We start from the raw sequence: 23402 nt of genomic DNA on the forward strand, positions 1-23402 counted from the left end.
TCTTACCTGCATACGCTCCCCCGGTGCTCCGGTACAGGTGTTCGGTCCCCGGGCTGTATTCTTCTTACTTCCTGTTAGCCCGGCACGTCACACGGAGCTTCAGCCTATTATCGGCCACAGCGATGTCCCGCCTCGGCCGGTGATAGGCTGAAGCTCCGTGTGATGTGCCGGGCTAACAGCAAGTAAGAAGAATACAGCCCGGGGACAGAACACCTGTACCGGAGTGTACCGGAGCTCCGGGGGCTCGATGGCAGGTAAGAAAAAGTGTGTTTTCTTTTATTTTGCAGCCCGGACGGGATAAAAGTAAAAAAGTACTCCTTTAAGAGGATGATAGCGTGAAGAAAAGTTCTTGTATCTCCTCCAAGGCAGTGATCTTTCTTCCTAACATACCCCTATTGAAAGCGAAGATTCTGAGCCAAGATTCTAGTTTAACATGGAAAATCCTCTACGTAACTACTTATCCCTTATCCACAGGATACCGGCGGTTGGACCCCCGCGATCTCCTGTCTAGGGCACCTGCTTGTCCCATGCACAAAGCAGTGTCAACCACCGCCTGGAGCTGTGGATGACACAATGGGAGAGCTGGAGATACACGAGTGCTGTATCTTCTATTCTCCCATAGAGATGCATGAAGGGAGGCACGTCGACCATTGCTCCAAGCATGTTGGACCCCCACAATCAGACACTTATCCCCTATCCCAGTGGTCTTCAACCTGCGGACCTCCAGATGTTGCAAAACTACAACTCCCAGCATGCCCGGACAGCCAACGGCTGTCCGGGCATGCTGGAAGTTGTAGTTTTGCAACATCTGGAGGTCCGCAGGTTGGAGACCACTGCCCTATCCGATGGGGAGGGCATAAGTAGTTAAAGGGGTACTCCCGTGGAAACCTTTTTTTTTTTTTAACTGGGGCCAGAAAGTTAAACAGATTTGTAAATCACTTCTATTAAAAAAAATCTTAATCCTTCCAGTACTTTTTAGGTGCTGTATACTAAAGAGAAATCCAAAAAGAAATGCATTTCCTGTGATGTCATGACCACAGTGCTCTCTGCTGACCTCTGCTGTGCATTTTTAGGAACTGTCCAGAGAAGCAAATGTTTGCTATGGGGATTTTCTTCTTCTCTGGACAGTACCTAAAATGGACAGCAGAGGTCAGCAGCGAGCACTGTGGTCAGAAGATCACAGGAAATGCATTTCTTTTTTGGATTTCTCTTTAGTATACAGCCCCTAAAAAGTACTGGAAGGACTAAGATGTTTTTAATAGAAGTGATTTACAAATCTGTTTAACTTTCTGGCACCAGTTGATTTAAAAAATAAAAGTTTTCCACGGGAGTACCCCTTTAAGTACAGAAGTTCCCCTTTAAGCTCTAGCCCTTATATTCTTTGGTTAGACCTATACTTGGTTCATGCATATACGTGTAATAAAGCAGGGTTCATGATCAATTTGGCCTTATTAACTTGACAATTAAAGTCATAGAGCAGTGTCTTCCATCCATTGTGCCTCCAGCTGTTGCAAAACTACAACTCCCAGCACGCTGGGAGTCTTAGTTTTGCAACAGCTGGAGGCACCCTGGTTGGAAAGCATTGTCACAGAGTTGGAACCAAACAATACCGCATATGACAGCTTCCTTGGAATCCACTCGCATTGCATTGTCATCAATGCCCAGAGATATTTCGAGCAGAGATTCGATCTACAGTGGGGGTCGCTGAAATCCCTTGACGCTAGGACTGCGCGGACGTGCACCCCAACTACTGACGGTAATGCAGTTCATGTGGAATTCCAGAAACCTGAATTTCCACGGAAAATTCCACAGTTAAAATGGGGCAATATTGTTGATATTTACAACAATGTTAGATTCACGCAGCGGAATTCATGCATTCCACTCGTAAGTTGCATAGTGTGAACACAGCCTGCGGCTGTCAGAGCATGATGGGAGTTTTGCAACAGCTGAAGGTCCACCGTTTGGAGACCTAGGTCCTAGGTAATGGGTGACACAGCTCGGCTGCTGCAGAACCTCTTTTTTAAACACTAAGGAGAATTTTCATGTCCTTCATAATGTAACTGATATATTGATTCCGAGAAGAAACTTCTGCATCTATCTGCGTAAATTAGAACAGTGGTCTCCAAACTGTGGCCCTCCAGTTGTTGTAAAACTACAACTCCCAGCATGGCCAGACAGCTGTTGGATGTGCCTTTAAAGCGTTACTGTTGTTAAAAGCAACTTTTGACATGTTGAACAGACATGGCAAAAGTTGTTGATTGCAGCGGGTCTCACTGTTGAGACGTGCTGCGATCGTGAGTTATTAGCAGGAGAAGTGGGCAGCATTGCTCTTCGCTTGCTCTGGAAAGCGGAGAGCAATGCCGCCCTCTTCCCTGGCTAATAACTCACAATCGCAGTGGGTCCCAGCAGAGAGACCTGGTGCGCTCAACAGCCGTTGACATATCTGACTGACATGTCAAAAGTTGTTTGTAACGACAATAACGTTTTAAAGGGATACTCTGGTGCTCCAGAGCCGTAGACTGTAATAGTGATGTCACGGACATGCCCCCTTGTGACGTTACGACACGCCCCCTGCATTCATGTCTATTGTAGGGGGTGTGTCAGCATGGTGTGACGTCATGAGTGGGCGTGGCCATGACATCACAACCACTGCCTTTGTTTAGAACGCTGAGTGCTGCTGAAGATCGCGCAGGGGGGGGGGGCAGCAGCGGGACCCCCACGATCAGACATCTTACCCCTTTATGATAAGATGTCTAGCAGCGGAGTACCCCTTTAAGAGAAAGCCCTATGAATGATGATCACGGCTTTGAATTATTCTAACAAGACACAGGAGAAACTTTTTTAAAGTTGCTACAAACTTTCATTATTAAACACAGAAATTAAATGTTAGAAACGATTATGAACTGAAGTGAATATAATACCGAGCTTTACTAAATGCCAGCGCTAACTAATGTCTCTGCTTTAGGCAAATCCCTGGCAAATATCAAGCTGGATTTTTTTTATTCTTATTCCATAATATAGGAGAAAATTTATTATTTTCTTAACACAGATGGAAAAAGGAAACTTGTCTGCACTCTTGTGTACTTCTGTGTAGTTTTGTAAACGTAGCTGTCTGTGCATCGGAATTCTCCGACTTTCACCCTCTGGGTCAGGATGAAGCTTTGTGGGCTCCACTATTGTCATCAATTTCCCTTTAACTTAGTCAACACTTCCCAAACAAACACAGCAAGAAATCCCTTCTCCTCTGCTATCATTGTGCTAACATGGGGTAGGAGATGTGAGCCTGGGTAGGGCTAGTAGTAGTAGTACAGTATGGAACATGATAGATAAGGTAGGAGATGTGAGCCTGGGTAGGGCTAGTAGTAGTAGTACAGTATGGAACATGATAGATAAGGTAGGAGATGTGAGCCTGGGTAGGGCTAGTAAGCCTATGTTCACACAGGCAATGTCAGCATGAAAAATCTCTGTGTGGGCATTGTCCCTGACAGGGGTGCGTCGGCAGAACATGGCTGGGATATGAAAGCCCAGAAATGTGCTTCCTAGACCGCAATGCATTTCCTTGTGTTGTCTGCAGAAATGTCTATTCTTTCTACAGACACTGGAATTTGAATTTCTGTACCAGATGTTTCTTGCGCAGAAATTCTGCTATGTGAACAGCACAGCAGAATTTAATTGAATTCTGCACGAAATTCCTTCATATGAACATAGCCTACTACTAACCGTAGTAATAGTAGTAGTGGTAGTAGCATCATACAGTATGGAACATGATGGACAAGGTAGGAGATGCGCAGCTTTGTTTGGTTACCAGTAGTAGCAGTAGTGGTGGTGTGGTGGTAGTAGTAGCAGTAGTGGTGGTGTGGTGGTAGTAGTAGTAATAGTGATGATAGTAGTAGTAGTAGTAGTAGTAGTACAGTATGGGACATGATGGACAAGGTAGGAGATGTGCAGCTTTGTTTGGTTACCAGTAGTAGTAGTAGTAGTAGTAGTAGTGGTGGTAGTAGTAGTAATAGTGGTGGTAGTAGTAGTAGTAGTAGTAGTAGTAGTAGTACAGTATGGGACATGATGGACAAGGTAGGACAACCTAGGGCTGTATAGGGCTAGTAGTAAGAGTAGTAGTAGTAGTAGCATCATACAGAATGGAACATGTCAGACAAGGCAGAAGATGTCCGGCTGTGCAGTAGTAGTAGCAGCAGTACAGTATGGAACATGATGAACAGTGCTGGAGATGTTTGGCTATAGTAATGGCCTACTTTTTAAAAAGATTCATCCAGAACAAATCTCAGTTTCTGATTCGTACAGTGGCGGAATTTTGGTGTAAATTTGGAGCACAATTTGAACACACAATTTTCTGCTGAAGATACCATTTGTATACTTGTTCACAAGGTGCCCACTAATACAATAAAAATGTACAACACATACACAGATTGCTTTCTGTATCAAGGGTTAACCATCCGCCTCCCTCATCGATTTAGTCCCATTTGGAAACAAACTTTTTTCCGCACATCCCATTAAAAGTAACACTAATGAAGAGTGTTTTTGACCTTGAAGCAGAGACAGCCACGCGTTTCACATCCCCTCAGTATTTACCACCCAAATTTAATCTGTATAATGGACACCTTAAAAGGCCTTTCAAAGAAAAAAAAATAGACTCTTCTCCAAAAGTAAAACACTTAAGGAAGCCTTTGATTAATGTCTCGATGATTAATCAATTGATGAATATATTTTCAGTACAGATGTGAGGACACTGTCCACTTTAATCAACTACTTGGGGGGGGGGGAGAAAAAAAGATAAATGTTCTGTTTTCCTTTCAATAGATCTTCAGAAATGCTCTTCTTAATTGGCGTATAAGATGTTAAAATCTCCGCGACGCTCGAGATGCACTCGATTAACTGAGATAATAAACAATTATACCATCAAAGATGTTGTGTTAAAATAAAATACTAGCCCATTGATACGTTCACCTCCTGGAAGATAGTACTGGATAGTACTGCTATAATGGCTTAGTTTTTCCGTCGTTTTTGTATTCCTTTTTAACCCCTCGGGCCCCATGCACATGGCAGAGCCATGGTTCTCGAGGTCATTCGGCTGCCTAGGGCTTCACAGCTTCCTGGAGGTCTTCTACTGGCCCTGTCAGGTCCCATATCTACATAGATGGCTCCTGGGGGTACATAAGGGGTCCGATGAAGCGTGTCACTCCTGTACGATTTATATGTAAATCATAACGATACAGGAGTACAATAATGGCTCCATGCACCTCTTTGGGAACTGTAGTGTGGCACTGTACAAAACAGTGCCATAATCTAGCCAGGCGCAGGAGGCCTACCGCAGTGGTATGTAACCTGTGGCTCTCCTGCTGTAGCAAAACTACAAATCCCATCATTATTAGAAAGTAAATGGCTGTCCGCATTCCGCCCAACTGTCCCAGAACCAGTAGGATATTCACGCTGCCGACCGGGATGTCTCATTAAAAGCAGGACATGTGTGGGGCTGTCCCATCCTGGGACAGCCCCACACATGTCCTGCTTGTTAATGAGACATCCCGGTCGGTACTGTATTATATCCCTCATTGGCTATGCTCAGCATCGGCTGGGATGCTTACTACACATACAATCCTCAATGCTGCAGAGATCACATGACCTTCCTCTCCCTTCAGGCTCCTGCACCAATCACTCAAGGCCTGAAGCAGAGTCGGGACATGTGCTGGACTCACCGGCCCCTGGTCACTGGGAGCAGCTGGGTCCGAACAAGCAGAGGAGGCTTCAGTACAGTAGAGGGCTGTACAGGCCCCCTGTTTGTGTCGCTCAAATAGATACACAGGGGATCGGAGGTGACATGTCCTAGTAAAGATTTGTTGTGTAGTTGCAGAACTGACCGTGACCCCCAATTTGATTAACCCTTTAAATAGCCTGGACCTGTGGCCAACCCCCCCAAAAATAGATTTTACTGTCAATAAATAGCCTAGAGTGTCCTGATTTCACACACGTTTTACAGTTTGTTGATACGCTCATCCATTCCTGTGATACGAGGATTTATAGTTTGACAATTTAGGGAATCAGTCAGTTGGGTGTCAATTTAATTTTAATAATGGGAGTCACTATCAGGTGATGGGCGGGATTATACAGTCAATATAACGTCTTTATAACTGTGAGCTCACATCACGATTTGTGTCTCCTTGGCACGGTACAACTCCTGAGACTTAAAGGGGTACTCCGGGTTTTCAAATGTACTGGTGCCAGAAAGTTATACAGATTAGTAAATTACTTCTATTTAAAATTTTTAATCCTTTCAGTACTTATGAGCTGCTGTATGCTGCAGAGGAAGTTGTGTGGTTCTTTCCAGTCTGACCACAGTGCTCTCTGCTTACACCTCTGTACGTGTCAGGAACTGTCCAGGAGAGAAGTAAATCCCCATAGCAAACCTATCCTGCTATGAACAGTCCTGACATGGACAAAGATGGCAGTAGAGAGCACTGTGGTCAGACTGGAAAGAACTACACAACTTCCTCTGGAGCATACAGCAGCTGATAAGTACTGGAAGGATTAAAAGTACTCCACTGGGCAGCGTTCGGAACATTTAGTTCCGAGCACTGTGTGCCCGCTGCGGGGTCGGCCATGCCCCCTCAGGACATTATGCCATGCCCCTTCAATGCAAGTCTATGGGAGGGGGCGTGATGATCGCCAAATGTTACAAGGAGGCGTGGCCGACACCCACAGTGCTCCCACAGCGTTCAAAACTAAATGTTCCGAACGCTGGCCAGTGTAGTACACCTTTAAGATTTTTAAATAGAAGTACTTTACAAATCTGTTTAACTTTCTGGCCCCAGTTAATATGAACACATTGAAAACATTTTCTTTCCACCAGAGTACTCCTTTAATATCGGCTGCTATGGAGTCCGTGCATGGAGCCCAGACAATCCTATGTGTCCCACTTTGAGTAAAAATTGGGAGGTATGTGTCTAGGCATGCTGGGAGTTGTAGCATTAAGATTTTATTAAGCACAGACATGGTTCACGTATTTATAATCAATGATTTTAGGTTGTAAAGTATGACTGACAGTAATTGGAAGAGCAGAGATTTTGGATAACCACTTTTAGGCTGGAATTCCACTTTTTGGGGGAAAAACACCAAGAAAACGCCAATTCTGCCGCATGGCGTTTTTTTGGCCAAAAAACGCTGGGCCAGATGTTAGTTGTAAATCAATGAAAAGTCGCAAAATTCTTATTCCACTTGGCGTTTTTCACTATGGCGTTTTTTTTTAATCCTTTTGGCGTTTTTTCACTATTTTTTGGCGTTTTTCAGATCGTTGGTAATTGCAGCATGTTGAGCCACTGGCGATTTTTTCGTCAAAATCGTGGCGTTTTTCTCCCATAGAAGTCTATGGGAGTGAAAAAACACCAAGAAAAACTATATGGCGGTTTTTATTCTTTTTTTTTTTACTTTAGCGATCCAAAAAAGTGATGGAGATACCTTTTTTTAATAACATTTCGTAGGGTACCATTAAAAAATTTTTTTTAAAAAACAGTAGTGAAGGAAAAAATTGTATCTAACGAAATGTATCTTTTTTATAACAAAATTTTTATTACTTTTTAAACAGGGATCAATTTATGTGGGCGGCGAGGACCTAAAAATGTAGCCGACAATAATACAAATGTAGTGTGTGTGTTTTTCACTTTTTTTCTTTATTTTTTATTTTTTTTTAGGTAGTACAACTACTCCCAGCATGGGACACACTGTTCCATGATGGGAGTAATAGTGCCTGTACTAATTGACAGATCGCCCCGAGTCCGTTGCGATCCTCCTGTATAATGTATAGATGCTCCCCTGCACTGCTGTATATATACAGCTATTCATATTTCCCACAGAGAGCTGTGATTGGTCAGATGGTTCCAGCCAATCACAGCTCTCTGTGAAATATATGAAAATGTGTATATCTACGGCCGTGCAGGGGACCATAGAAGAGCGGCTGCCCGCATCTATACATTATACAGGAGGATCACAGTGGGTGTCAATAGTGACATCCTCTGTGATCTTTCCTTAACTGCAGGTACTACTACTCCCAACATGGAGCACACTCTGCTCCATGCTGGGAGCTGTAGTACCTGCATTAATAGACAGATCGCAACAGGTGTCAAAAGTTACACTCGCTGCGATCTGTCTATTAATGCAAGTACGACAGCTCCCAGCATGGAGCAGAGTGTGCTCCATGTGTGGAGTGGTAGTACTTGCAGGTAAGAACAGATCACAGCGGGTATCACTACTGACATCCACTGCAATCGTCCTGTCTATAGCAGAGATGGAGCGACTCTATACAGCGCTCGTCTCTGCACTATACTCCGGCCACTCATTCATTCATATTTCTCTCAGAGCGGTGATTGGCAGCAACCATCCGGCCAATCCTCTCTCTGGGTGGGAAATATGAATGAGTGATGTTCTATTCACATCACTGGCCGGAGCTCAGAGCAGAGATGTGAGCGCTGTATAGAGCCACATCTCTGCTATATTATGGATGATCGCACCGGGTGTCACGACTGACACCTGGAGCGATATGTCTATAGTATAGGTACTACTACTCCCATCATGGAACAGTCTGTTCCATGCTGGGAGTAGTACTACCTAAAAAAATTTAAAATGAAAAACACACACACTTAATTAAAAAATAATAAAAATGTTGTTATAAAATATATACATTTCGTTTAATAGAATTTTTTCCATCACTGCTGCATCCTTTTTTTTTTTTTGTATCCAACAAATTTTGGGTACCAAAAAAAACTTCCAAGGTGCAATTTCCACACAAATGAAAAAACGCCAGAAAAAACGCCAGACGCAGGAAATTGCACAGGCGTTTTTTCATGCGTTTTTTTCTACCCAAAAAACGCAGCACAAAAAACCAAGTGGAATCCTAGTCTTAAAGTTTGCTGAACAAGTTGCAAGACCAAAGTACATATAGTAGGTAACAGTTCAGATGACAAGGCGGAAGTAATCTACTAACACAAATACAGGTATACTTGGTGAGCATCCACAGTCGCAGTCTTGTAGAAATTGTGGTACTTGTAGTATTCTAGACTTTATCCTGACTTGAAATACTCTTGACTAGTTCTGACTGATCATGACTGAAGACGTTTAACAGGCTTAAAGGGGTACTCCGGGAGCTCATGATGTCATGGCCCCGCCCCCTAATGATGTCACGCCCAGCCCCCTCACAAGAATGTCAGAGCCGATGCTTTCTCTAGGTCCTCTGATGTGGTAGGACTAGACTGGTCTCCACGGCATATTGTACCACCTGAGCATTTTATTTCAGCAGCGCCTGCCAACCTTCAGCATGCTCCTCTGGGGAAGTCTTTTGTGTCTTCTCAACTTAGACACAGAGTGTTGAACTGGGGACATTCCTCTTTGCTGGTTGGGCATTCTGGAGTACGGAAGTCCATACAACTAATCTCCCGGCATTTCTGGTGGCCACGATCTCACAGATTTTGTCCGTTCCTGTACTGTGCTCGCGATGAGACTTCTCGGCTTAAACCTGCAGGCCTTTGCCTATTCTGGAAAAACCATGGTCTCACATTGCTATGGACTTCATCACCGATCTTCAACCTTCCTGTGACAACACAGTCTTCTGGGTGGTTGTTGATCGTTTCTCCAAGACGGCTCATTTCGTGCCTCTGCCTGGTCTTCCTTCTGCTCCACTGCTGGCAAAACACTTCCTTTAGCATATCTTTTGCCTACATGGCCTTCCGACTCACATCGTCTCTAAGTTCTGGTGGGCCCTCTGTTTACGTCTGAAAATCAATCTGGACTTTTCTTCTACCTACCATCCCCAGACCAACGGCCAGGCTGAGAGAGTGAATCAAATCCTGGGAAACTATCTTTGTCATTTTGTTTCAGCTCGACAGGACGATTGGGTCGACCTTTTACCTTGGGTAGAGTTTTCTTATAACCACAAGGATTCTGAGTCTACACAAACTTCACCATTCTTCATAGTCTACGGCCCTCACCCTGGTCCTCCTCTTCCTGCCTCTTCTGGAGTGCCCGCTGTCGCTGTTGATGACCAATTACGGGGTTTTATGACCATTTGGCAAGAGACCTGGCACTCTTTAGTTCTCGCCTAGTCCCGTATGAAGTTTCAGGCAGGTAAGAAGAGAAGACCCCCTCCGACTTACTCTCCTGGCGACAAGGTCTGGCTCTCAGCTAAATATATCCGTTTTAAGGTTCCCAGCTACAAGTTGGGTCCTTGCTTCCTGGGTCCCTACAAGGTTATGCATCGCATTAATCTTGTCTCACACAAACTTCATCTGCCTTCTTCTTTGCGAATTTGGAACTCTTTCCACGTCTCTCTCCTCAAGCCTTTCATCATCAATTGGTATACCCAAAAAGACATCACCCCTACTCCTGTGTCCAGTTTCTCTGTTGTCTTTGAGGTTAAGGAAATTTTAGCTGCTAAAACCATTAGAAGGTATTTTCTTGTGGACTGTTCGGTCCTGAAGAATGGTCCTGGGAGCCTGAGGAGAATATCTTGACCGTTATCTGGTCCTTAATTTTGTGCAACCTAAAAAAAAGGGGGAGACCAAAGGGGGGGTACTGTTACAACTAGCGCTCCGGCCCTGTCCTCCTCTGCCAGTGGTGCCGCGGTTCGCATCGCAAGACGCGCCCTCATGCAAACGACAGGCCATTACTCACCTCCTGCTTCCTCCGCTGTCCCAGGTCACCGGCGTGTGTGTACCTGCCCTCTAGTGCTCGCGTACGCTGGTTTTCTGTGATTTAAAGGGCCAGTATGTCCTTAATTGGTGACTGCTGCTTGCTGACACTAAGTGTCAGCACTTCCTGTTTCCCCTTGCTGGATCCTTGTGCTCACTTGACCAAGAGAAAGCATTCCCGTTGTGTATTACCTTACTGTAAACCTGACCACTTGCTCTGTGACCTGACCTTGCTGCTGTGCCGCCTACCCTCTGACCTCCTAGCTACGTTCCTGACTATGCTCCTGGGCCGCCTGCCCTGACATCTTGCCTGTCCAGACTTCGAATTGCCTATCCTTCCTGTGCCACGCTTCACCTCGGCAGCCTGTGTGGACGAGGCGACCTAGGTGCCGCTGCCACAGCAAGTCCATCCCGCTTTGCGGCAGGCTCTGGTGAAAACCAGCGGCACATTAGACTCTGCTCCCTGGTACGGCCCACACCATCATCCACACAGGTTCAGCGGATCCACTTCACCACTGCCGTAACAGATGTGTTTGAAAACGTATTGAATTCCAAAACATTCTTGTTTCCGTATACAAAAGGCTAAAAGGAATTCTGATAGGATAACCTTGGGGGCGTTTGTTAGGCACCAGACTGGTTGTATAAAACCATCATCCCCTAGCAACTGCGAACAAATCAAACCCATCAAACACCAAGAAGAGGTTAAAGGAGCTCTCTATGCAAAACTGAGAACCATGTAGATCCTGAGGGGGCAAAGCATAAAACAGACATCTTTTTGCACTTTTTCTTTGGTTAAAGGGGTTCTGTATTAGGGCCAGAGTACACCTTTAAAGGGGGTTTGCGACTTTTTTTTGCCTACATGCCACATTCGCATCTGATAAATTCCTGTCCACTGCAAAGTGAAAACTGAAAATTGCTTATGTAGGGATGATTTGTCAAAATAAACCCTCTAAATCCCTTGATAAATCTCACTTGGTAATTGGTAATTTTTTACGATTTACAATTGCAGCCGACAGCAGCAGCAGCCCGGTCTTTTCTCTTCAGGGTCTTCAGAAAATGGAGGCCTGTCCTGCGCTCAGCAGCTGTGCGCAGAAATCAGGTCCCCTCCTCAATTAGTGACGCAGAGGGAGTCAAGCCAGGAGCCACACGTAAGTGTAGTGACGTCAGCGCGGCTCCCCCTGCGCCTGGACACATTCGCTAGACACCGGGACAACCGTGGGCAGCAATTAGATTTGCAAAACTACTGCTGATTGCTGCCGCGGCTGATCCCGATCCCACTGCCGCCACCTTTAAGATTTTCCTCCAGTCCCCCAGCAGTTGCATGTAGTGGCGCGGCCTGATCAGTTTGGCGGCCTGCGCCCCCCCGGCGGGGGCCGGGTTCGCCAAACGGTAGGTATGCCACTGGTTGTATAACAATAATAAACATACTATACTCCCCTCCTCTGGTCCCCTGCAGCTGCTTTACCAACAATCCTGGTCTTCCAATGGTTTGTGCTTCTTCATGGTTATAAAACCATGAATATACCATAAAACCATATTATAAAACAGTGTAAATAGAGAATATAACCAGTGGCCGCTGTAGTGTTCCTCCTTAGCCACTGACTCACTGTGGGGAAAGGATGACACACAACCATAGTTACATAGTTCAACCATACTAACTATGTAACTATGGTTGTGTGCCATCCTTTCCCCACAGTGAGTCAGTGGCTAAGGAGGAACACTACAGCGGCCACTGGTTATATTCTCTATTTACACTGTTTTATATTATAGATGTAATCAGCACCAACCTCACAGTTGGTGTGCCTCATCTATCACAAAATGTGCTAAACTATTAGCGTAACACACTTTGCAGGCAGACAGATGCCCATGCTTTCTTGCGTAGTTTCCATGGCACCCTATGCCAGAGTAGGACACCATGGAAAGCAGCACAGAAACAATAAGCTAGGGATACACTGGCTAACTTAATGTACAGTATTTTGCCAGGGTTTCCTGGGCAAAAAAAACAAAACAAAAAAAAAACAGAGGGAATGTCAGCAACTGTCACACAACCACGATTGTGTGCCAAAATCTGGTGCACCTTCTCTTTCTTGCCCAGGAAACCACAGACAATGCTAGAGTAAGGAGAAGAGGGGTTGTCCTTCTTGTTCATAACTAGCCAGGTACAAACAAAGCAGCAGCAGCCTAGTACTCCTAGGTCAGGAAAAGCCTTTCCAACCTAATGGGACCAGCCTTACACAGACCATGTTCCAGGCCTCATTTTTAAGGTTTGGGGCCTAAGGTCTTCTTCCTATTAAAAAAAAAAAACTGAAATAAATAAAAATTATTTAAAATTTACTGACAAAAGAAAAATCATACTTACCTCCCCTCAGCCCAGCAGCATCTGTGCTTACCGCTTCAGGGATTTTTGGGGCAAGAATCAGAAAGTGAGACAGATTTTGGGGCACCATTTGGGCACTGCATCAAAATATAGTGCCCCTTATGCTTTTTGTCCAGGATATCCCATTAATTAAGAAGACATTTACTACAGTGGGTAAATTAGTCTCTTATGGTCTTCAGGCGCATGGATTCCCTGGTTTAGTCGGAGAGTCCCCGGCCCAGGGATCTATTAACAGGAAGCTGGGGATGCATAACGAATCTGTATCTTACTGTCCATGCAGCAGTGTAGAGATATGGACTATGGCCATTAGTGTAGAGATATGGACTATGGCCATTAGTGTAGAGATATGGATTATGGCCATTAGTGTAGAGATATGGACTGTGGCACTTAGTGTAGAGATATGGACTGTGGCCATTGGTAAAGATGTTGTGCTGGCTCACTGCAACACTAGAATATTGCACCAGTGTGACATCTTTATTAATAGCTACATTTGTACATACTGTAAAGTGTTGTTATATTATACGATGCCTTAAAAACATTCCTTTGTATAGACAATCATATGATTTTTATACACCACAAGCTAGTACATTCTGAGGTAAAGTTTGCTCATAGCCTAACTCTCTTCAGGGAGTGTAGTCAGTCAAATGGGTACTCCATCACTAGGCATCTTATCCCCTATACAAAGGCTAGGGGATGAGATGTCTGATTGCAGGGGGTCTTGCCGCTGGGACCCCCACGATCTCCGTGCAGCATCCGAACACCAGGTTCCTACAGCAGTGGTTGACATCACACCACACATTCATGTCTATGGGAGGGGGCGTGATGGCCCTGTCCTTTTGAGGGGATAAGATACCTAGCGGTGGAGTACCCCTTTAAGTACTGGGCAGTGTAGAGTGAGGAATAGCAATGTGAGTTTGCTTTGTTAAGACAGATGTGAGAAGCCTGTAAGGAGACATGTCGGCCAAAGGACCCCACAGTCTTCACTAAACCCCTCAGGCCCCTGGCCTGGTTTAGCAGCCTTGCAGCTGACTTGCTGCATATTTCTTTCTTGTTTTTTTTTCTTTGGAAGATCTGTACCCCACAGTTGGGGATTGCAGTACAGAAGTTGTGGATCCCACAGTTAAGGAATCTGACTGGAGGAGATCTGTCATTTGAGCTCTTGCCAGCTTTGTACGTAAAGAACCTGACTATTAAAGCCTTAAAGAAAGTGATAGAAAGACAGAAAGAGAAAATTGGTAAAACCTGTGAAAGCCCTGCTCCAACCCAGCTCGCCCTATTTTGGAATTGTGTTATGCAAACCTGTGAACCTCTGTCTTGCATTGGGAATGTTTAACCACTTTTCCAAAATATTCAAGTCTTCTGCCTATAAAGTGCTCTTCAAGGGCATCCGACCTTACACCAGCTAGGAGATACTACACAGGGAATTTAGTGTAACCTCCTGATCACTGTGCCTGCCCAAGGTGTTTGAGTCCAGCCACCATGACCAGATGATGACAAAGGACTAACACTCCCATCATTCCTACCCAGACAGCAACCATCCTGCTTGACAACTAAATTAAGCCCCACCCTTCCTATTAAGACACACCTCTTCATTTAAGCCATAAAAACTTCAATTAAATTGCAGAATGTATTTACAGTATTTATTTATTCATTCATTCATTTAATTTATTTAAAAAAAAATAGCTATTGCATTTCTTGTTCCCTAAATAAAGACACTAACAGGCTGAAATTAGCAAATTATTATATATACTACATATAAAGAAAGAAATAACACAAAAGCCCCTGTAGGACAGTAGACAGTAGATAGGTATTTATGCTTATTTGACATGAAACAGCAGCGGTTTTCTAATTTGTGAATATATTACTATTATGCACAAATTGTTTTTTTTTTTCTTCCCCATCCAAAAATAATCACCCGATAATTACAGTGACTGACGGCATTCGCAGTGTTACGGGACCATTTTAAGTGCTGATATTGTATTAGAATTTTTACATTGCAATTTAAATGGAAAACACAATTACGGGTATTAGTTTGTCTGAGCATTCATTGCATCACATATCCATCAGTCTTCAGGTTTAATAAAATAAGCCATAGATCACTGTCCGTTGTAGTTGGCAAAATGAAATTCTGCTTTTATCAACTGAAACCTACAATTTTCTCTTAAAGTCAACTCATAGCAAAATATAATCCACAAGTCTTCAGGAAGATCGGCTTTATGTGGATGAACAGAGATGCGAAGAGACAGATGTAAATTCCTGTAAGAAAAGAAAGATGGTGAATAGAAGTGTCCATTATTTCACAGGGGTTGTTATTCTTATGTAAATGACATCTAATCATTGTATAATTAACAATTTTCTCCCCCCAGGTCTCCCCCTTGGGTCCCAGTAGGTAGTTGTTCCCACCAACAAGTGGGCACTTATCCCCCGTCCAGGAGGGTCTTATTCCACCAACCCAAGTAGGTTCTTATCCACCAAGTAGGCACTTATCCCCCCCCCCCCAAATTGCAACCCCCCCCCCCCCCCAAGTAGGCACTACCCCCCACAGTAAGCATTTATGCCCCCAAAATAGGCACTCTCTTCCCCAGGTAGGTCCTTAATCCCCCCAGTAGGAACTTATTCCCCAGTTGGCACTTATTTCCCCCCCCCCAAGTAGGCACATATACCCCCTCCACATAGACACTTTTTCCCCAAAAAGTAGGCCTTTACCTAAGTAGGCACTAATCCTTCCCAGTAGACACTTCCCTCCCTCAGTACCCTCCTAACTGCAAATATAATAAATAGTGTTGAGCACGAATATTCCTAATGCAAATTTTTATTGTGAATATCGTCACTTCAAGATTTAGCGAATATTTAGAATATAATGAAAAATTGTAGTGACGAATATTTTTTTTTTCTTTTCACATACAAATTTTTATGTGAATTTTCCATGCCAATTTTCGCATGGAAAAAAAAGTGAATGAACATAGAGAATAGGCGAATTTCGCGAACATAGGACAAATAATCGTCAATATATTCGCAAAATATCGTAAATTCAAATATGGTCCCTGATGCTCATCACTAATAATAAAAGCATAAAATATATATTTATACCTGACCATGTCCTCCGCTCCGATGCAGGCGGTGATGACCTATGACATTTTCCCTTGCACCAGGGCAGAGGTCACGCTCCCCTCCCAGTATAGACCACAGCCTGAAACTGGAGCTCGCTGACCTGGGGATCCGGGACAAGTATCTTAGATTCTCCAGTAAAGCAGATTATATTGGGGGCGGTGTGTACCCCAAATTTTATACAGCACAAACAGCACAGTTTACAGAACAATTCTTGTTGTGAAAACTACCGGACTCTGGATGCAAACCGGAATTAGAAATCCATCAGGGATCCATCCAAAATAAATCGGTCATAGGTGCCTTAGTTCTGCTACAGTTCTTAAGATATACAGTAAGTCATTTTCCTGATTACCATTTACATACATTCGTTCCTTTGGAAGTTACTTATAACATTTTAATGTTTAACGTTTTAACCCACTGAGCACATACGGTAAATCATAGAGCCACAATGATGTACAATTACATTGGGGAAGATTAATTAAAACCTGTCCAGAGGAAAAGTTGACCAGTTACCCATAGCAACCAATCAGATCGCTTCTTTCGTTTTTGAAAAGGCCTCTGAAAAATGAAAGAAGATGACGGACACCCTACTGTACTGACTAATATCCAATAAATAAAACTTTGATCCCAACCATTTTACCTCCCCCCTTAGATGATGTAGACAATAGCAACAGCACCTAGGGTGATAGACAAAGGAAGGGGGCTCCCCCTATTACCCCATCCATACCCCCTTGATGGGATCATAGGGCATATATGGGCTGCCATGGCCTAAAAGTGGTTAAAATGCAGCTACATCTGGTAACTCACAAGCGATAGGAGTCGTTCACTTTCCTTTTTTCTCTTCTCCATCCGGTTCTGACCACCATGATGATTTCGATATGGGAAAATCGTCTCCAAAAACACGCCTGGCTTCTCCAACCTGAGTAGCACAAAATATGTTTGTGACCCATCTGTGTGAACATACCCTTACAGGGTTCGAACTCTGGCACCTGCATAGCCATAATAAAATTATGTCTGCCACCATCTGCCCATAAGTGAAGCCCAACAACTAGCTGTATACTGTCTTATTACTGAATCCAATGTATAACCTGTAAACAGTAAACTCCTGAGCTCCATCTAGTGGTGACCAAAAGTTTTACCAATTAACATTATGTCTATGCAGAGGATTTTGAGTTCTGGAGCTCTGATACCATAAAAATATAATGAAAGTCAAGCAGCAAATAATGGTGGATCTATTTAGATCAGTGTTTTCTAACGAGGGTGTCTCCTGCTGTTGCAAAACTACAACTCCCATCATGACCGGACAGCCAAAGGCTGTCCAGGCATGCTGAGAGTTGTAGTTTTGCAACAGCTGGAGGTTCACAGTTTAGAGACCTAGGTCCTAGGTGATGAATGACACAGCCCAGCTGCTGCAGAAGCTCTTTTTTTTCTAATAATAAGGGTAACTTTTATGTCCATCATAAAGTAACTGGGCATGCTGTGAGTTGTGAGCTGGAAGTCCACAGTTTGGAGAACTAGGTCCTAGGTGATGAATGACAGCCCAGCTGCTGCAGAATCTCTTTATTTTTTATTTTATTTTTCAACAATAAGGACATCTTCATGTGCATCATAAAGTAACGGGGCATGCTTGGAGTTGTACTTTGCAACAGCAGGAGGTCCACCATTTGGAGACCTAGGCCCTAGGTGATCGATGACACAGCTCAGCTTTTAAGCAATAAGGGCAACTTTCAAGCCTATCATAAAGTAGCTGAGGACGCTGGGAGTTGTAGTTTTGCAACAGCTGAAGGGCCACCATTTGAAGACCTTGGTCCTAGGTGATGAATGACAAAGCTCAGCTGATGCAGAACCTCTTTTTTCTTTTTTTAAAACAATAAGGGCAACTTTCATGCCTATTAAAAAGTAGCTGGGGATGCTTGGAGTTGTAATTTTGCAACAGCTGGAGGGCCACTGTTTGAAGACTTAGGTCCTGGGTGATAAATGACACAGCTCAGCTGCTGCAGAAGCTCTCTTTTCAACAATAAGGGCAACTTTCATGTCCATTATAAAGTAATTGAGCATATTGGGAGTTGTAGTTCTGCAACAGCTGGACGGCCACCGTTTGGAGACCTAAGTACAGTTTTACAGTTAAAAAAAGAGATTCTACAGCAGGCAATTTGTGTCATTCATCACCTAGGACCTGGGTCTCCAAACTGTGAACCTCCAGCTGTTGCAAAACTACAACTTCCAGCAGGCTCTGACAGCCAAAGGCTGTCCGAGCCTGCTGGGAGTTGCGGTTTTGTAACAGCTGGAGACACCCTAGTTGGGAAACACACAAAATTCCGACTTTCGCTTAAATGTTTTGTACAGGGAATGCGTAATCCTTAGAATATGGAGTTGCCCTTTAAGGCTGCCATGTAAACACCACGTCACATCTTTCCGTATCACAAAGAGAGCTGTTTTAGAAACCAACAATAAAAGACTAAAGAACTGTCAGCGTCCGGGCCCGTGGCGCATAATATACATCGAGTCCTTCAATGGGACCATTTCAGCTGCGGTTAAATCAAACAGGACACGCGCCTTCATCTCTAGTATTTTTCTGAATTATTATTGTCCTAGAAAACTCCGCAGACACATTCATTCACAAGCGCCGGCCGCAGACTGAGAAAGACAGATCGGTCGCCTAGAGCCTGTGGCTGCGTGCGCAACACCACCTGATACCAAAGCCCCCGACTTCATCATCCTCATGCCACAAGCCTAGGGTCAGGTAGCAGCCGCGTCCCGAGCCTCAGTCAGTCGTCAACTCTCCGCGCGTTAGCAGAAAGATCATGCAAAGAAAATGTCAGGAATAATCGAGAACATCAGCAGATCCTACAAGGGCGCTGTCACCCTGCGTTTTCTGCCGACAGCCATGATCTTATATCTCCTTCCAGTCTGCAGCCGTCCCCGGAGATGTGACTTATACACCACACAGGAGAAGGGCGTGGAAACTCAGCAGAGCGCGTCAAAACTTTTCCAACGCGTTTGAGCTTCGTTCGTCAGGTTGATCTTCTTAAGGATCTGTCTGTAGGTCTGTTTACTCCATATCTGTCTGTACATGTATTATAGATCTATTTATTTCTCTATTCATCTCACATGCAGTCAGATAGTAACATAGTAAGATAGGGGGAGATTTACCAAAATCTATGTAGAGGAAGAGTGGTGCAGTTGCCCATAGCAACCAATCAGATCGCTTCTTTCATTTAAAAAAAAAAAAGGCCTCTAAAAATGAAAGAAGTAAGCTGATTGGTTGCTATTGGCAACAGGTCAATTTTTCCTATGTACAGGTTTTGATAAATCTCCTTCTATAATCCCAATTTCATATCTGGCAGAACAAATCTCTGGATCAGTCATCAATTATCTATCTATCTATCTCATATCTATCACATATCTATCTATCTCTCTCATATCTATCTATCTCATCTATCTCATATCTATCTATCTATATCATATCTATCTCATATCTATCTATCTCATATCTATCTATCTCATCTATCTCATATCTATCTATATCATATCTATCTCATATCTATCTATCTATCTATCTATCTCATATCTATCTAGCTATCTCAAATCTATCTATCATATCTATCTTTCTCATATGAATCTACTATTTATTTACCTATATATCTATATCTATTTCATTTCTACCCATCTGTAAATTAATCTATCTTTCTTTCTATCTATAGATAGATATATCTATCTATTTACCACTATATCTCCTGGAAACCTGTTGCTCATTTCTCTCAAACCTGCTGTATATTACTTTGGTCCTAAAGCTGTTAGTCATTACTCTCTATACATGCAATTGTTTCTTAGTTATATATGTAAGACTCATGGCAGAAGCCTGTAACACAAACGGTAGTAGTGGATCCGCTGGACCTGTGTGGTAGATGATGTGGGCCGTGCCAGGGAACGGAGTCTAAGGTGCCACTTTCTTTTTCACCAGAGCCTGCTGCACAATAGGACGGTCTTGCTGCGGCAGGCGGCACCCAGGTCACTACCCCTGGCATGACTTGACCACACAGGCGGCTGGGGAGGTACGAGGCATAGGAGGGATATGGCAAGTCATGCTCAGAATAGCAGAAGGTCAGGGCTCGCAGCACAGGTGCAAGGTCAGGAACGTGGCAGGAGGTCAAAAGGAGCAAGATCAGGTCATGGAACAAGGGGTCTGGAACACGGCAAGGCAAGGACAAACGCTTTCTCTAAGGCACAAGTGGCAAACAAACATCCGGCAGAGATTAGTGGGAGGTGAAGATAGGGAGGTACATATAGAACAGGTGCAGGTGTACCTAATAATTAAAGGCGCACTGGCCCTTTAAATCTTAGAGCACCGGCGCCCTAGGAGGCGGGGGCACAGGCGCCGGCGCTGCGAACAGGGTTGCATGTGGGAGAGACCCCTAATGCGAATCCCAGCCCCACCGGCAGAGGTGGACAGAGGAGAGGAGCGCTCATGGCCAGCATGTCTGTCCGGAGCGCAGGGTGTAACAGTAACCACCCCCCCCCCTTAGGTCTCCCCCTCTTTTTGGGGTTCAAAAAGTTCTGAAGTAAAGCACGGTCCAGCATATTCTCCTCCAGTTCCCAAGATCTTTCCTCAGAACCAAATCCTCTCCAGTCAACTAAAAAGTATTGTCTCCCTCTCATGGTTTTTGTGGCTAAAATTTCCTTGACTTCGTAGACATCCGAGGCACCAGAGACAGGTGTGGGAGCAACATTCTTTTGTGAATAATGGTTGATGACAAGTGGCTTGAGGAGAGACACATGGAAGGAATACGTAAAGAAGAAGGCAGACAGAGTTGATAGTAGACCGGATTAATTCTTTGCAACACCTTAAACGGACCCAGAAAGAGAGGTCCCAACTTTTAGCAGGGAATCTTGAAACAGATGTATCTAGAGGACAGTCAAACCTTATCACTGGGAGAGAAGGATGGAGGAAGTCTACTTATCCGCCTGGGCTTTCGTATGTGAGGAGGCTAGAGACAGAGAATGCAGAGTCTGCTGCCAAATGGAGAAGTCACAAACAAGTTAATCTACAGCTGGCACACCTGAGAAGACTGGGATAGGAAGAGAATGAGGATGATGACCATAAACAACAAAGAATGGAGAAGACCTTGTAGATTCAGAGGGGGAGATTTATCAAAACCTGTCCAGAGGAAAAGTTGCTGAGTTGCCCATAGCAACCAATCAGCGCAATACTTTCATTTTGCAGAGGCCTGGTTAAAAATGAAAGTAGCGATCTGATTGGTTGCTAGGGGCAACTATTCAACTTTTCCTCTCCACAGGTTTTGATAAATCTCCCCCAGAATCCTTATGATGGCAGGAAAATTCCGCTGATGGTAGAAGGTCGACCCAATCGTCTTGTCAAGCAGAAACAAAATGACGAAGGTTACTCTCCAGGATTTGATTTACCCTCTCCATCTGACCGTTTGAGGGTGGTAGACAGAAGAAAAGTCCAAATTGATGTCAAGACAGAAACAGAGAGCACACCAAAACTTGGAAACGAACTGTACCCCACGATCCGAGACAATATGTTTCAGAAGGCCATGTAGGCGAAAAATGTGTTGAAGAAAGTGCTTCGCCAGCTGTGGAGCAGATGGAAGACCAGGAAGCGGAATGAAAGGAGCCATCTTGGAAAATCAATCAACCACCACCCAGATGACCGTATTATTACAATATCTATTGGCAATAAAGTCCATAGCTACATGAGACCAGGGAGTTTCCGGAATGGGCAAAGGCTGTAAGAGTCCTGCAGGTTTTTGTCGAGGAGTCGGGCACAGGTAACACAGGAACAGACAAAATTTGTGACATCGCGTTCAAGGTACGGCCACCAGTAATGCCGGGAGATAAGTAGACTAGTCTTCCGTATTCCATGGTGACCAGCCAGCAAAAAAGAATATCCCCAATTCAAGACTGTACATCTCAGTTTAACCGACACAAAAGATTTCCTAGGGGTGACTTGCTGAAGATTGTCAGGAGCTGCAGAAACCAATCGCTCGGGAGGAATAAAATGCCTTGGCGTGGGGTCCAATTCTACACATGGAAGAGAGCATTGGCTCTGACGTTTTTGTTAGCAGGGCGGAAATGTATGAAGAAATTAAATCTAAAAAAGAAAAGAGAAAATCTAGCCTGGCGAGGGTTCAATGGCTGAGCAGACTGGAGATATAGGAGATTCTTATGGTCTGAATAGGTGGTGACAGGAGGAGAAGAACCTTCTAATAAATGTTGCCACTCTTCCATTGCAAGCTTAATAGCAAGGAGTTCCCTATCTCCAATAGAGTAGTTCCTTTCTGCAGGCAAGAAGTCTTAGAAAAGAAACCCCAGGTTACAATCTTGCCCTTGGAGTTTTTATGGGTTAGAACGGCACAGGCTCCTATGGATGAAGCATCTACCTCCAAAGCAAAGGGTTTTTCTGGATCAGGTCTTGAAAGCACGGAAGCTGAGGCAAATGCAGTCTTTAAGTGAGTGAAAGCCTCTTCGGCCTCAGGAGGCCAGGTTTCGGGGTTAGAGTTCTTCTTAGTGAGAGCCACAATCAGAGTAACCAAGGAAGAGAAATGTGGGATAAACTGCCGTAAATAATTGGCAATTCCCAAAAAGCGTTGAATGACCCGTAGACCAGTAGGATGATGCCAATCCATTACAGCAGTCAGTTTGTCAGGATCCATCTGAAGGCCTTTATGAGAAACAATGTAACCGAGGAACGGAAGACAAGATCTCTCGAAAAGTCATTTCTCTAGTTTGACGTAAAGATGATTTTCCCGGAGACGCTGAAGAACCAGACGGACATGTGAGCGATGCTCCTTCAAGTTAGGTAAGTAGATCAAGATGTCATCAAGATATATGACAACACAGGTGTAGAAAAGATCTCGGAAGATATCATTGACAAATTCTTGAAAGACAGCTGGGGCATTACAGAGACCGAAATGCATAACGAGATACTCAAAATGTCCATATCGGGTATTAAAGGCCGTCTTCCATTCGTCTCCCTCGCGTATACGAATAAGGTTATATGCTCCCCGCAAATCCAACTTAGAGAAGACCTTGGCACCCTGTAGGCGATCAAAAAGTTCAGAGATCAGAGGAAGAGGATAGCGATTTGTGATCGTGATCTTGTTAAGACCCCTGTAGTCTATACATGGATGGAGAGAACCATCCTTCTTCCCCACAAAGAAGAAACCTGCTCCAGCAGGAGAAGAGGACTTTCAGATAAATCATTT

Source organism: Hyla sarda, chromosome 8, assembly GCF_029499605.1.
Source record: "Hyla sarda isolate aHylSar1 chromosome 8, aHylSar1.hap1, whole genome shotgun sequence".
Lineage (NCBI taxonomy): Eukaryota > Metazoa > Chordata > Amphibia > Anura > Hylidae > Hyla > Hyla sarda.